Below are 16,808 nucleotides of genomic sequence, written 5' to 3'. Positions count from 1 at the left end.
ATCTTGCTATCTTATCTAAACTCATAAATCGGAATGCTATAGAACAACTTGCCGGTGTTATCAATGAGAACCTTTGTAATTTTGATGAAGATGATTCTGGAATTTTTCGTTACTTACTTGATGAATCTTTGAAAGATGTTTGGGATAGGCTGTTAAGGATCCGGGCTAGCTATGTACCCCAATATCAAATTGAGGTTTACTTAAAAGCTTTTATGTTGGGCCACCCGCTTCGTTCAAACAAGTTTTAGATTCTATTTTCGAAGGGGGTTTCCTTGAAGGGGACCCCATAGATACCTATGAGAGGATGAAAACTATATTTGGGCACCCCATTAATGAGAAAGGTGAAATCACATCTCTCTTGCTTTCTTACCAAAACGAATCTATTAAAGAGATAAAAGCTAGCCTAGATGCCAATTTCACATTCTTAATCTTTCTTCTACCATTAATGGACATGTACTTTGTCAAAATAGAAAGATTAATTCCATAGATAACAAGTTTGCTCTCTTTCTCTCTAAAACCAAGAATGGCAATACCTAGTTCTATCCTCGCTTTTATGCCTAGCTAGGGGCGTTAAACGATAGCGCTTGTTGCGAGGCAACCCAATTTTATTTTTATTCCTTGCTTTTTGCTCCTGCTTAGTAATAAATAAATTATTTATCCTCTGTTTAGGTTGTGTTTTTTGTGTTAAATTAGTGTTTGTGCCAAGTAGAACCGTTGGCAGGACTTGGGGAAAGTCTTGTTGAACTTGCTGTAAAAAACAGAAACTTTAGCGCTCACGAGAACTTCTGTCATATTTATTTGAAGAGTGCTATTTAGTTAATTCTTTTTGCAGATGATTAATAGATAAATTCCTCACGTCCAGAAATTTATTTTAGAATTTTTGGGGTTCCAGATCTTGCGCTAGCTACAGATTACTACAGACTGTTCTGTTTTTGACAGATTCTGTTTTTCGTGTGTTGTTTGCTTATTTTGATGAATCTATGGTTAGTAAAATAGTTTATAATCCATAGAGAAGTTGGAATACAGTAGGTTTAACACCAATATAAATAAATAATGAGTTCATTAGAGTACCTTGAAGTGGTCTTTTGTTTTAGCTAACAGAGCTCACGAGTTTTCTACTTTAAGTTTTGTGTTCTGAAGTTTTCCAGTTTTGGGTGAATTCTTTTGATGGATTATGGAACAAGGAGTGGCAAGAGCCTAAGCTTGGGGATGCCCATGGAACCCCCAAGATAATCCAAGGACACCAAAAAGTCAAAGTTTGGGGATGCCCCGGAAGGCATCCCCTCTTTCGTCCACTTCCATCGATAATTTACTTGGAGCTATATTTTATTCACCAACATGATATGTGTTTTGCTTGGAGCGTCTTGTATTATTTTTGTCTTTGTGTTTTAGTATGCCACAATCATCCTTGTTGTACACACCTTTTGAGAGAGCCATACATGAATTAAAATTTGATAGAATACTCTATGTGCTTCACTTATATCTTTTGAGCTAAGTAGTTTTGCTCTATGTGCTTCACTTACATCTTTTGAGCTTAGTAGTTTTGCCCTATGTGCTTCACTTATATCTTTTGAGCGTTATAATTTTGCTCTATGTGCTTCACTTAGATCTTTTAGAGCACGGTGGTGGATTTGTTTTAAAGAAACTATTGATCTCTCATGCTTCACTTAAATTATTTTGAGAGTCTTAATAGCATGGTAATTTGCTTAATAATAATATGCTTGGTGTTCAAGATCTGTGAAACTTTCTTTTGAGTGTGTTGAATACTAAGAAAAGATTGAAACATGATAATTGTTTTGAGATATGGAGGTGATAATATTAAAGTCATGCTAGTTGAGTAGTTGTGAATTTAAAGAATACTTGTGTTAAAGTTTGTGATTCCCGTAGCATGCACGTATGGTGAACCGTTATGTGATGAAGTCGGAGCATGATTTATTTATTGATTATCTTCGGGGAAAACCAACGCAAGCTCAAGAGGTAGCAGAGTGTTGACATCGTCCTTAGAACAAATACATTACAAATATTTTTCGGCATGCAAGTTTTGCCCAAAAACAGGGGGCATGTGTTGACACCAGATTTTGGCATAGTCAAAAACACAATTAAGATGGCTTCAAATGAAAAGGTGCTCAAAGCCATAAAGTTATGTATCGTCAAAAGGAGAAACTTTGATTTTTGGGACATAGCCATCCGATCTCATCTCTAAGGTCAAAGTTGTGTTTGAAGTAGTCAGATTTTGTATTCAGAACACTATTTGGCTGATTACGCTCCCAAGGCGGCCTCGTATGGAAAAATAATACACACGGTTTGTCTTTGTCTCGTTGAAATAATCAATTTTGAAATAAAAATTGTTCCAACCCGAGCTCGTATACAAAAGTTTGAGCCATCGGAATGCAGCTCTGTCACGAGGCAAAAAATGGTGTGCCCCACTAGACACCCTGTCTGATGAGTAGCGCGAATAATAGTCTGTTTTACGCGAGTGGTTTGACCCTCAGGCTGACCTCTGATCAGAAAACGTTCAACATGAAAGTTGTTCATCTCGTCGAAACGGTCAAGATTGCTTTTGGACACGTTTCCATCCGAGATCATTTACAACTACAAAAAAGACCCACAAGGTGCAGCCAGTTTAAACCGAACAGTTTTCGAATGTTCCGACAGAACCAATCCAAATTTGACTAGGGTTTTGGACGTGAATCCAATCCTTTTTCCTTGCACGGGAAGTCCAACCACCTCTTATATACCAAAGGGGTGACGGCCGATTGAACACACACAATCGAACAAATCATCTACCACTTTTTATCATTTTATTTTTCTCCTTAACCCTGGTTCTTCTTCTTCCTCGTTCTTCGTATGTTCTTCTTGTTGCAGGGCGGCGAACCTCAAGGCCCTAGGGGCGATCAGGTCGACCTAGGACAGCCCATAGCCGTCGTACGCCCTGACGGGGTCCCTCTCGGGCGTGTGGGGTTTCGGATCCTCAAAACCACCCGCCGGATTGCCTGCGTACCGCGCTTTCGGACGGGCCTCCTTCGACGTGAACTGCGGTGCATCACCCCCGGCGTCAAGAGTACACGGTGACGTGTTCGTGTGCAAACACATAGTATCTAATGTGCGGCAAATAAAGGGGCACACGATTTTCTTGGCATGAATCCTACTAGGACACAAGTCCCCGTGGAAGAACTTTCTCTAGATACTTCATTTTTTAAAACATATGAACTTTCTGTAGATACATCATTTTTTAAACATGTGAACTTTCTGTAGACGTAAGTTCTGGACATTTTTTTAACATGTGAACTATTTTATGTGGAACGTGCACTGTTTTAAATGGTACGAAAAAAATTGGATTACACAAAAAATAATGTAATGTCGAACATTTTCCGAAAAAGTCACATACATTTTCTTGAAATGCGTGAAAAAAATGTCACTTACTGTTTTTTGAATGGTGCAAACATTTTCTAACAGTTGAGCAAACTTTGTTTATTGAACAATTTTCAAATGTGCGATGAACACTTTTAACAAATTAACCAAATTATATTTCCATATTCAAAGTATTAGTATTTTTAACACATGTGTAACGTCGGGTCTACTTGCTCCCACCATTGGACTTATAAATATTCCTGCAAGAACTCATGTATAAACTAGTACGTGATGGCAACTCCCTCTTCTTAATGTGCATGCGCTACAAACTCACAATTAATTAATCATTGATGATTTTCCATACACAATCTTAGCCAGCCGTCACTAAACTTGTTCTTCGGGAACATACATCTCCAGGTTTTTAGAGATGCCGGCCGTCAATGGCCAGTGGAGGGCCCATCGAACGAGTGGTCAGAGCCTTGAACCGAGGCTCATCTGGCTGCATCCGGCATCGTCAACCTTTAGCTGTTAATGGTTCCCGGCTGAACCAGGACGTCTCCACAGGTCTGACTTAGGCGCCAGAAAACAATCCAACGAACTACTCCTTCGTATACGCGAGAGAAGCAAAGCGAAGCAATTGAATGGAAGGCCGTTGGCTCTAGCGAAAGAGCATTGTGGAGTTTTTTCTTCTATTATTAGCTGGAACAAATTCAATCCATTACTGAACTGAACTCGCTTGTTGTAGAGCGAAGCAAACATGAGTTGGATATACAATTACGTTCCGTCTCTTCTTTGTCCTCTTGTCCTCAAACACGCGCGCGTTGCATCGATTATTAAATGCAACCGACGGATTATTAAACCAACTAAGATTAAACGGCTGGTTTCCATCATCCTTCTGGATGCCCTCGATCAATCCATAAGACAATCTCAGCCAGCAACCACTAAACTTCTTGTTTGTATTCATACATCTCGAGGTTTTTTACTTTTAAGAGAGATGCCCACTGTCAATGGCCAGCGGAGCAACCATCCGACGATCCTTGACCGAGCACCCATCTAGCTGCCTCCGACGTCGACAACGTCTAGCTCCTTAATGGCTCCCGGCCAAAACACTAGTAGACTGTTAATGGGGGGCACTCCCAGCCACACGTCTTCGCGCGGACAGCCTCATCCGTCCGGGTATATAAGGGGCTCCGTCCCCAAGCCTCCTTTCCCCCATTAACATCACCGGAGCCACCACAGCTTCGGATCCCTCCAGCACCTGCTCCTTTCCCCCAATCAATCGCCACGGCGGCTGCCGTGCTCAGGGCCCAGTTGAAGACCCTTGTCACATGCATGCTCGCCACGGTCATTCCACCGTCAACCCCCTACTAAACATGTGTGGTTGCTGGCTGACTATGCCTTTAGCTTCTCATGAAATGGTCCATCTAGGGTATGGTGGATGAGTATTTCCAGTACTTGCAGTCGATGGATGAGGATGGCAGCTCAGGCCCAGGCTTGGTCCCTGAGGTCATCAACCTCTTTATCGCCAACACCAACAGGATCCTCAACGACATCGCCGGCCTGCTGTCCGCCCCCAAGACCCCCTTCTTTCCATCTGCTTTCGTCATGTCATCTTGGGTACTTATTTCGTCTGCTCTGCTTTCCGATACCCAGGAACCAGCCCATGGACTTCAACAAGGTCGACGACCTGGTGCATCAGCTCAAGGGGTGCAGCTGCAGGTGATGATGCTAAAACATTTCTTTGTCGAACCCATTTATAACTGTATGTTGTTCTCAACCGCATCCAAGGAAAGTGAGAGCACCAGCGCCAAGTCTAGGACTTGAACCCTCATGGGATGGGCTGGGTAATACCACTATTTTCCTAACCATCCAACCACATGTTGGTTAGCGTATACATGTTCTAATATGGTTCTATGTTGATTGATCACTAGACTATGCGTGGTCAGGCTCAAACCAAAATGTTAAACTGGAAATTTGATTTATAATTGTTTGTTTGTTAACTTACAATCATATCTAATGGCTATAAGAATTTGGTTTATTAATTTTACGGTCATATGTTTCTAATTATTGTGGTAATTTTTAGTCTATGTATCTTTTTTGGGAAACCTGACAAATACTTTGATATATAATAGAAGATAGATGTGGCTCCTTTCAAAATCAATGTGCTCCCTTGGGGTATCAATGTGTTGCCTTGCTAATAATTCTCGCCTAGCGCGAGGCACTACTGGGCCGATCCAATATTATAGCTATGTGGTAGTTCTTTTATGTTTATACCTTTTTCACTATTTTGCATCGGTTTTCTTCTGTCTTTCCTTGGTTTTCGTTTTTTCCTCTTTCCTTACCATTTTTTATTCAGTTTCTTTGTCTTTTCTTCTGTTTTTCTGAGGTTTCTTATTTTATTTTCTATTATTTTTTCTATGCACATTGTACACTTTTGAAGCACATTACAAACATTTTTAAACATGTTTAACATTTTGAAAATATATATTTTGGTGTCTAGTATTTTTCATAAACATTGTGTATTTTTTATACATCTAAAATATATTTTGAATATATATTTAATATTTTCAATACTTGAATAGTAATTGTCCAAATACGTGTTTTGAACATTTTCCCAAAATACAAGTTTTCAACATTTTGTATAGTACGAAACATTTTGTTTTGATTACACAAAAAAATTATAATGTCAAACATTTTCGAAAAATGTCACGTACATTTTCTTGAAATGCATGAAAACAGTAAATGTTACTCGCTGTTTTTTTGAACGGTACAAACATTTTCTAAGAGTGGAGAAAACTTTGTTTATTGACCCAATTTTAAAGGTGCAATCAACACTTTTCAAAAATTAACCAATTTATATTCTTATAATACAAGTATTTACTTTTTTAATATAAACAAAATAAAATGGGAAAAAGCACATGTGTGACATCACGTCTACTTGCTCCCTTTAGGTGAGCTCGTCTACCGTCTCGACATGCTCATCCACTTTACTGTCCCAGCTCTTGCCCTACCTCCTGGATACCGGATTCAGCTTGCTCACCTGCCGCCATACACTGGAACTTCGTGCGATGGCCTCCAGCTCTAACTCCCTTCCTAGCCTAGTCTCAGATGAGTCTCAGATGAGCACGGCCCCGACACGACTGGACCCTCCGCCCAGGCATCGCCTCACTCACTCAACTGAGCCGTTGCTCTGCCTCAAGCAAGCGCCTTCTCCACCACCTTCTACCCCATTGGAGGTGAGCACTGTCGCAACCCGGACTGGCCATTGTTGTCTCTCTCTTCTCGGGTGTGTCATTTTGATTTTCTCTCTCCACCTTCAGGTAGCGGTCAAGCTAGTCAATTACAAGCGAAATAACATGCTCATGATGCGAACATAGCTCGCTGCCATCGCGAGGACCCTCCGAGGGTCTCGCCTTCTGAGTCCAGTTTCTGTTAAGCTAGCATTGTATGTGGCTTTAGTTTAGTCGGCACTCTGTTTTCACTAGAGTATTTGGCTTTAGTTCAGTGTATAATTTGGTTTAGCAGTCACTTCCGTTTTCACTAGTGAATACCAAGTCTAGATCTGGTTGCATCCACTTTGTCCACACCTTCATCACTTGCACTTGTCAATGTATAATAAAGATCCATGCATGTAAACATACTTTTCATTTATGCTTAGGAAAATAGCTAATTCCTAAACGCATATGAAGCAAAACATGATGGAGTTGTACCAAATCTAACAATAGATATTAGTTACCATCTCGTGTTGGAAATCGCCCAACAGAAGCACCAAGAAATGTTTACTTTCATTCTCCGAATTTTTGTACTTGTATTCAACGTGCGGTGTGGACCTTCCACAAGACCTGAGACATCATTTTAGCCTGGTCAACTACAGCAATTAGAAGTGGAATGTGAAGACATGAAGAGATTTCATAGACGACATGATGGATCAACAGAGTAAGAGAGAAAAGCAACACACCAACCAATCGACGTAGATTAGTGGCCAAGATCACACTCGAATCTAAGGGTGGGGAAGTCCAAGATGAAACTATGGCCGAGATCACACAGTAAAATGAAGACTTAGAACTCTCTCGTCATTTGAAAATATTCCTGTTTGAATAATTGTATTTATAGCATCATTAAAAATACTGATTAATGTAAAACTTATGCTTTCTTTCACCTTACTTGCCTCTCTTCTTGATTCAAGCCGTTGTTGGACTGAATCTTCTCGTTTCTTTCCAACCGAGCGGACTCGACAGAGCACTATGATGCCGGCAAGGAGTGGCGCGGCCCTGCCCGAGGAGGTCGTTGAAAAAAATACTCATCAGGATTCCGCCGAAGGACGTTGGCCGCTGTCGTGCCATCACCATGTCATGACGAAGTGTGAAATCCACACCCGCATTCTTGCATGAGCACCGCTGGCGCCAGCCGTCGCTAACCATTATCGATGGCCATGGGCGGCACACCACCCTTGAATGGTGCAAACAACTTCTAAGAGTAGAGCAAACTTTGTTTATTGAACAATTTTCAAATGTGCAATGAGCACTTTTAAAAAATTGACCAAAATATATTTTCATAATACAAGTATTTAGTATTTTTCTAAAATAAAAAAAACAAAAAAATGTGTGATGTCACGTCCACTTGCTCCCTACATGTGAGCTCAGCTTCCGTCTCGACATGCCCATCCACCTTGACGATGCGGCTCCTGCCCTACCTCCCGCATACCGGATTGAGCTCGCTTACCTCCCTCCACACACTAGAACTTTGTTGTATAGCCTCGAGCTCCAGCTCTCCTCCTAGCCTAGTCGCGGAAGAGCTTGACCCCGACACGGCTTGACCCTCCACCCTGGCGTTGCCTCACTCACTCAACCGAGCCGCTGCTCTGACGAGCCCCTTCTCCACCACGTTCTCCCCCAATGGTGGTGAGCACTATCGCCGCCAGAACTGGCCGTTGTTGTCTCTCTCTATCTCCCTCTCCTAGGGTGCGTTCTCTTGATTTACTCTCTCCACCTTCAGCTAACGCTCAAGCTAGTTAATTACAAGCGACAGAACATGCTCATGATGTGCACATAACTCGCTACCGTCGCAGGACCTTCCGAGGGTCTCGGTTTCCAAGTCTATTTTTTGTTGAGCTAGCACTGTATATGGCTTTAGTTTAGCCGTCACTCTATCTTCACTAGTGTATTTGGCTTCAGTTCAGTGTATAAATCTGTTTACCCGTCAGTTCTGTTTTCACTAGCGAACACCAAGTCTTGAGTTGGTTGCATCCACTCTCTTCACGTCCTACACACAGTCATCATTTGAAATTTTCAATCTATAATCAAGACCCATGTAAATTTACTTGACATTGCTGATCAATGCAAAACTTATGCTTTCTGTCAATTTGCTTGCTTCTCTTCTTGATACAAGTTGTTATTGGAGTAAATCTTGGTGTGTCTTTCTAACCGACTGAGTCGATGGCGCACTACAATACCGTGCAGGAGAGGCATGACCTTGCTCGAGGACTTGCTCAAGGACATCATTGACAAGATACTCATCAGGTTGCCACCCAAGGAGGTCGGTTGCTGTCGTGTCGTCGCCATGTCACGGCGCAAATTGACATCCAAGCCAGCGCTTGAGCTTTCTTCCTTAGGATCAGTAGCAGATAACTTTCTGAGGAGCTTTCCTTCGCGTGCTCGTTCCGATAAATGATGCGATCGTTGATGCGTGCATAGTATCTAATGTGCGGCAAATCAAAAGGGCACACGATTTTCTTGGCCTAAATACTACTAGGCACAAGTCTCCCGTGGAAGCACTTCCTGTAGATACTTCATTTTTTTAAAACATATGAACTTTCTGTAGATACTTCACTTTTTAAACATGTGAACTTTCTGTAGACATAAGTTCTGGACATTTCTTTTTAACATGTGAACGATATTTTTAAGTGGAACGTGCACTGTTTTTAATGGTACGAAACATTTTGTTTTGGATTACACAAAAAATAATGTAATGTCGAACATTTTCCGAAAAAGTCACGTACATTTTCTTTAAATGCGTGGAAAAAAAATTAAATGTCACTTACTGTTTTTCTGAATGGTGCAAACATTTTCTAAGAGTTGAGCAAACTTTCTTTATTGAACAATTTTCAAATGTGCGATGAACAATTTTAACAAATTAACCAAATTATATTTCCATAATACAAGTATTAGTATTTTGAACACATGTGTAACGTCGCGGCTACTTGCTCCCACCATTGGACTTATAAATATTCCTACAACAACTGATGTATAAACTAGTATGTGATGGCAACGCCCTCTTCTTAATGTGCATGCACTTCAAACTCATAATTAATTAAGCATTGATGATTTTCCATACACAATCTTAGCCAGCCGTCACTAAACTTGTTCTTCGTGAACATACATCTCCAGGTTTTTAGAGATGCCGGTCGTCAATGGCCAGTGGAGGACCCATCGAACGAGTGGTCAGAGCCTTGAACCGTGGCTCATCTGGCTGCATCCGGCGTCGTCAACCTTTAGTTGTTAATGGTTCCCAGCTGAGCCAGGACGTCTCCACAAGGCTGACTTAGACGCGAGAAAACAATCCAACGAACTACTCCTTCGTTTACACGAGAGAGGCGAAGCGAAGCAATCGAACGGAATGCCGTTGGCTCTGGCGAACGAGCATTGTGGAGTTTTTTATTCTATTATTAGCCGGAACAAATTCATTCCATTACTGCACTGAACTTGCTTGTTGTAGAGCAAAGCGAACATGAGTTGGATATACAATTATGTTCCGTCTCTTCTTTGTCCTCTTGTCCTCAAACACACACGCATTGCATCGATTATTAAATGCAACTGACGTCAAGGTCCCTTTGAAAATCAAAGTGTTTATGTGGTTTGTTCATAAACAAGTAATTTTAACAAAGGACAATCTAGTTAAGCGAAACTGGACAGACTCTACTAGGTGTAGCTTCTGTGATCGGGAAGAGACTATCAAGCACCTCTTCTTTGACTGCCCGTTGGCACGAGGGTTGTGGCGCTCTGTGCAAATTGCCTTTAACGTTACTCCTCTGAATTCGGTCAACACGTTATTCGGGACGTGGCTTGCTGGGATAGAGCCAGAAACAGCTAGACACATTCGTGTAGGAGTTTGTGCGTTGTTATGGGCAATTTGGAATTGCAGAAATGATTTGGCATTTAACAGAACACCAACCATTCATTTTTGCAGGTTTTATTCCGGGCTACTGCGTTGATCCGTATGTGGTCCTTACTCACTCCGACGGAGGCCAGGGAGCGTTTGGTTACTGGATCTGTCCGGTGGAAGATGGTAGCGCGGGATATCTTCAACCGGTTTGGATGACGGTCATGTAATAGGATAGGCGATTAGTTTACCTATCTGTTATTTTGCCAGCCGGTTGTGGTTTATCAGGTTTTCTGTTTTGGCGTTGACGCTCTATGTGAGCTAGCCGATCTTTTTGGTTCGCGGACTTAAAGACCTTGTTGAACCTTTTTACTTGCTAATAAATGTGGCCGTATGCATCGTTCTGATGCAGAGGCCGGGGAGTCCCCCTTTTCGAAAAAAAATTAAATGCAACTGACAAATTATTAAACCAACTACGATTAAACGGCTGGTTTCCATCATCCTTCTGGATGCCCCTCGATCAATCCATAAGACAAGCTCAGCCAGCCACCACTAAACTTCTTGTTGGTATTCATACATCTCGAGGTTTTTATTTTTTAGAGAGATGCCGACTGTCAATGGCCAGTGGTGCAACTATCCAACGAGCCTTGACAGAGCGCCCATGTATCTGCATCCAGCGTCAACAACATCTAGCTCCTTAATGGCTCCCGGCCGAGCCACTAGTACACTGTTAATGGGGGGCACTCCCAGCCACACGTCTTCGCGCGGATAGCCTCATCCATCCGGGCATATAAGGGTCTCCATCCCCAAGCCTCCTCCACTCTTCATCGACAACACCGCCGCAGCCACAACAGCTTCGGATCCCTCCAGCACCTGCTCCTCTCCCCCAATCGATCGCCATGGCGGCTGCCGCGCTTAGGGCCCAGTTGAACAACCTTGTCCCATCCATGTTTGCCATGGCCATTCCACCCTCAACCCCCTACTAAACCCGTGTGGTTGCTGGCTGACTATCACTTTAGCTTCTCGTGAACTGATCCATCTAGGGTATGGTGGATGAGTATTTCCAGTGCTTGTAGTCGATGGACGAGGATGGCAGCTCAGGCCCAACCTTGGTCCCTGAGGTCATCAACCTCTTCATCGCCAACACCAACAGAATCCTCAACGACATCGTCGGCTTGTTGTCCGCCCCCAAGACCCCCTTCTTTTCATCTGCTTTCGTCATGTCATCTTGGGTACTTATTTCGTCCGCTCTGCTTTGAGATACCCAGGAAGCAGCCCGTGAACTTCAACAAGGTCAACAACCTGGTGCATCAGCTCAAGGGGTGCAGCTGCAGGCGATGATGCTAAGACATTTCTTTGTCCAACCCATTTATAATTGTATGTTGTTCCCAGCCGCATCCAAGGAAAGTGAGAACACCAGCGCCAAGTCTAGGACTTGAACCCTCATGGGATGGGATGGGGAATACCACTATTCTCCTAACCATCCAACCACATGTTGGTTAGCGTATACATGTTCTAATATGGTGCTATGTTGATTGATCACTAGAGAATGCGTGGTCAGGCTCAAACCAAAATGTTAAACTGCAAATTTGATTTATAACTGTATGTTTGTTAACTTACAATCATATCTAATGGCTATAAAAAATTGGTTTATTAATTTGATGGTCATATATTTCTAATTATTGTGGTAATTTTTAGTCTATTTATCTTTTTTTGGGAAACCCGTCAAATACTTTAATAAATAATAGAACATAGATGTGGCTCCTTTCGAAATCAATTTGCTCCCTTTTTTAGAGGTAATTTTCCATATATTTAAGATTTTCAATACTTGACTAGTAATTTTCCAAATACGTGTTTTGAACATTTTCGAATATATGATTAACTAATTTTCATGTAGATGTTTTGATGTATACTTTTTCTTACACATTGTATATCTTTTACATTGAAAATACTTTTGTGTGTGTGTGTGTGTGTGTGTGTGTGTGTGTGTGTGTTAAAAGATTAATATACGATTAACGTTTTCTCAAAATACAAGTTCTGAACATTTTGTACGGTACGAAACATTTTGTTTGGATTACACAAAAAATATAATGTCAAACATTTTCCAAAAATGTCACATACATTTTCTTGACATGCATGCAAAAACTAAATGTCACTTGTAGTTTTTATGAACGGTACAAACATTTTCTAAGAGTGGAGCAACCTTTGTTTATTTACTATTTCTTTAATATAAACAAAATAAAAAGGAAAAAGCACATGAGTGATATCATGTCTACTTGCTCCCTTTAGGTGAGCTCATCTACCGTCTTGGCATGCCCATCCACCTTTGCTGTCTCAGCTCCTGCCCTGCCTCCTGGATACCAGATTCAGTTTGCTCGCCTGCCGCCAGACATTGGAACTTCGTACGATGGCCTCCAGCTCCAACTCTCTTCCTGGCCTAGACACGGATGAGCACGGCCCCGACACGGCTGGACCCTCCGCCCTGGCGTCGCCTCACAGTCACTCACTCAACCGAGCCAATGCTCTTTCTATCTCTAGCAAACACCTTCTCCACCACCTTCTACACCAATGGAGGTGAGCATTTTTGCAACCCAAATTGGCCGTTGTTGTCTCTCTCTTCTCTCGTGCGTCCTTTTGATTTTCTCTCTCCACCTTCGGCTAGTGGTCAAGCTAGTCAATTACAAGCGAAATAACATTCTCATGATGCGCACATAGCTCGCTATACCATCGCGAGGACCCTCCGACAGTCTCGCCTTCCGAGTCCAGTTTCTGTTAAGCTAGCATTGTATGTGGCTTTAGTTTAGCCGACACTCTGTTTTCACTAGAGTATTTGGCTTTAGTTCAGTGTATAATTCGGTTTAGCAGTCAATTCCGTTTTCACTAGTGAATACCAAGTCTAGATCTGGTTGCCTCCACTCTGTCCACGTCCTACAAATGTTCATCATTTGAAGTTTTCAATTTATAATAAACACCCATGTAAATGTACTTGCCATTAGTTTTGTTTGCTTCTCTTCTTGATTGAAGTTGTTATTGGACTAAAGCTTGCCATGTCTTTTCAATCGACCGAAGTCGTCGACGCACTATGAAGTTGGGTAGGAGATGTGTGACCCTGCTCGAGGACCTACCTGAGGAGATCATTGACATGATACTCATCTGGTTGCCACCCAAGGAGGTCGGCCGCTGCTGTGTCGTCACCATGTCATTGCCCAGCATGACACCCACACCCGCATTCTTTCTTGAGCACCGCCACCGCCAAGTCATCGCTCCCCATCGTCGACTGCCACACGGGGCCGCCAAGCTCATCATCTTTGTGACGCCGGTGCCGATCAGCATCTCTGGCCTTTCCTACAATGGTTTCCTACAAAAGTTGTTCAACATTCTTTCCTAATATGGTGCTTTATGGGGTGGCTCGACTCCAAGCTAACTTCTATCAATGTCCGGGTAATGCAGGATTACGAGGCTAAAATACGGGCCTTCAAGTACCGGATTGGCCTGTCGATGGTGGAGGCATCAAAGAATACTTTATTCAGCTTCCTCCAAAAAGAAAAGGATAAGATCCTTGGAGCCCACGGTGCACAGCTGTTGAATAACATGGTTGTGCTAATCAGTAGTCGTTTTCAACAGAAAAAACACGTGCTACCCTATGGTATTGTGTACAATGAATGTGTCAGTATTGCATGTTGCTTACTCACCGCACCCTCTCCGAAATCCTAGCTCCAATTCTAGGCCATGAGATGCACAAAGATCAGGGACATCAAGTTTCTGCTCGCGAGCTCAGATGCATCCTCGTGAACAGTAAAATAAGAAAAGCAGTATACAAACTTTTTAAAATCTGATTTTTTAATGCGAACAAACATTAACAATTCTGAACATGCGTGCAAATTTCCATGAATAAAAAACATGTAAAACTACTTCCGTAGAAAAGAAACAAAATTGATGCTCTATGTGTTGTTTCGTCATAACAATTTGCACACATGTGGAGAATTCATCAATGTTTGTTCCAAGATAATCAGTTTTTTTATATCATTTACTATTTTTTACTGTTCATGAGTGTGCGTATGAGCTCTCGAGAAGAATCCATAGCCTTCAATCTCCATAGGGCATGTCTAAGAATGTTGGTGTCTTTTGTTTTGCTTTTGCCTTGACACGCCTTTTGTTCATAGCTCTTTTTATGTGTAATGTACATTGTTTCTAAACTGCATGAAACATTTTTCCGAATTATGCACACATTGTTTACATTGTATAATTTTTTTTCAAAATGCCACGTACATTTTTGGAAACAAGTGAATAGCTTCGAAATGAAACATACTTCTTATCGAATGGTACTCCCTCTGTTTCTTTTTAGTTTGCATATAAGATTTGGTCAAATTCAAACTACACAAAGTTTGAGCAAATTTATATAAAAAAGTATCAACATCGACAATACTAAAACTATGTGGTATGAAAATCCATTTCATGACGCATCTAATATATTGGTTTCATACTGTGATTGTTGATATGTTTTCTTATAAAGTTGGTCAAACTTTACAAAGTTTGACTTTGACCAAATTTTATATGCAGACTAAAAAGAAACGGAGGGAGTACAAACATTTCCTAAATATTGAGCAATCATTTTTTACACAGTATGAACATTTTTTAATGTGGAATGAACACTTTTAAAAAATTGTATAAATTATCTTTTCATAATAATGTATATACTCTTTTTAATAGAAATAAAATTAAAAAGGGAAAACACATGTGTGACGCCAGGTCTACTGGCTCCCTATAGGCGAGCTATGCTTCCGACTCACCTTGCCCATCCACCACGCCGTGGTGGCTCTTGCTGCTATGCCTCCTACACTCCGGGCCGAGCTCGCTTCCGTCCGTCTAGACAGAACCTCGCACTATGGCCTCTAGCTCCTACTCTCCTCCTTAACTGGTTGCGACGAGCACGGGCTCGCACGGCTTCACCCTCCTCCTTGGCGTCGCCTCGCTCACTCAACTGAGCTGCTGTTTTCACTAGCGAACGCCAAGTCTTGGATTGGTTGCATCCACACTCTCCACATCCTACACACGCTCATGACTTGCACTTGTCAATGTATAATAAAGACTCGTGTAAACATACTTTTCATTTACGCTTAGAAAAACTAGCACTCTTTCTCTTGAGGTTATCATAGTCTTGCCTTGCCATGACTTAACCAAGTTTTGTTGGAGATGCCATAAATTTGAGGCATTCCTGTTTGAGATCGTTACACTAATGTTGATCAGCTAACGCATATGTAGTTGCCACTGTTTGTACATCAAGACACCTGTAAAGAATAGCCTCACATATGAGCTTCAGCTTTTCAATTGCGTATCGATCGGCAGCCTCGAGTTAGTGAAGTACAATCTCTTCTATGTCCTCGTCATCGAAATTGTTGAAAGGAAGCACCAAGCAGTCTGTGTACAAAATATAAGAGAGCCTTAAATACGTCAGGTAACATATCTTGCAGGATTATAGATGATCCATCTTTCTCCATCATTGGGCCATAGAGCTGCACCCTAAACACAGGTAACCTTGCAGCAAGCACTAGCATATGTGCAAGAAATGATTCACCTTGGAAGTAGAAGGTCACGTCCGCCCCTTCTTTTGACTCTAATAGATTTGCCATATCAGTTGATAGATGGGATTGTGGCAGCTTCACTTGGGGTGAAAGTAGTAAGTCACTGCAAGTCACCAATGGATCTTTCATAACAGTGATCGAACATTCAATCAAGAAGTGGTCAAATTCCACATATTCTGCTTCAAGCAAAGTTTTCTCCATTACCTTGTCCCACACCCTTCCATCCTACATTTTCCTTCTGCACTAGATAAGTTTAACACTCCGATCTGATTCAACTCCGTGCTCTGTCCTCCTGGGGAGATCAATCGATAACAAAATATTGCCTTCACTTCAGCATTTTCCCTCATAAGCTCAACAAGAATAGAGATGTGCTTTTGGCTTTCAGCATTGATTCCTTGTGGGTAGAATCTAACTGAACAGTCATACTCACCAACTTGGAAGGCATGGGACCTCATAAAATTACCCGGTCCAGTTTCCTTGATGACACTATAGTCATTAACCACAAAGATGTGGCTATCCTGAACCACCGTCGCGTTGCAGGTCGAGACTGTAGTTCCAAACTCCATGTGCAATTCAAGTGCCTGCAATTCCACACAAGATCCTATTAGCACACAATTCAACCACCTCGACCTATTCAAAAGGCGGGACACAATTATTGTCGGATGACCTGCCAATAACACTACTTGGCCTAGATACAAGTTATGGACCAAACTCACCTACGCGTGTTTCTTGGACCAGCCCATGGCAAAGAAGAGTTGCATCGCAGGGTAGCATTAT

At 41.9% G+C, this 16,808-nt stretch overlaps 2 pseudogenes; one reads left to right on the top strand and one right to left on the bottom strand.

The window, feature by feature from the left end:
• Positions 1-4,441: 4,441 nt before the first annotated feature.
• Positions 4,442-5,074, top strand: LOC119334121 (annotated as a pseudogene).
• Positions 5,075-15,556: 10,482 nt separating this feature from the next.
• Positions 15,557-16,597, bottom strand: LOC119334120 (annotated as a pseudogene).
• Between the last annotated feature and the right edge of the window lie 211 nt (positions 16,598-16,808).

Source organism: Triticum dicoccoides, chromosome 7A (genome assembly GCF_002162155.2).
Source record: "Triticum dicoccoides isolate Atlit2015 ecotype Zavitan chromosome 7A, WEW_v2.0, whole genome shotgun sequence".
Classification (NCBI taxonomy): domain Eukaryota; kingdom Viridiplantae; phylum Streptophyta; class Magnoliopsida; order Poales; family Poaceae; genus Triticum; species Triticum dicoccoides.
Note: the sequence above shows the minus strand (reverse complement) of the source record. Positions and strands in the feature narration are given on the sequence as shown.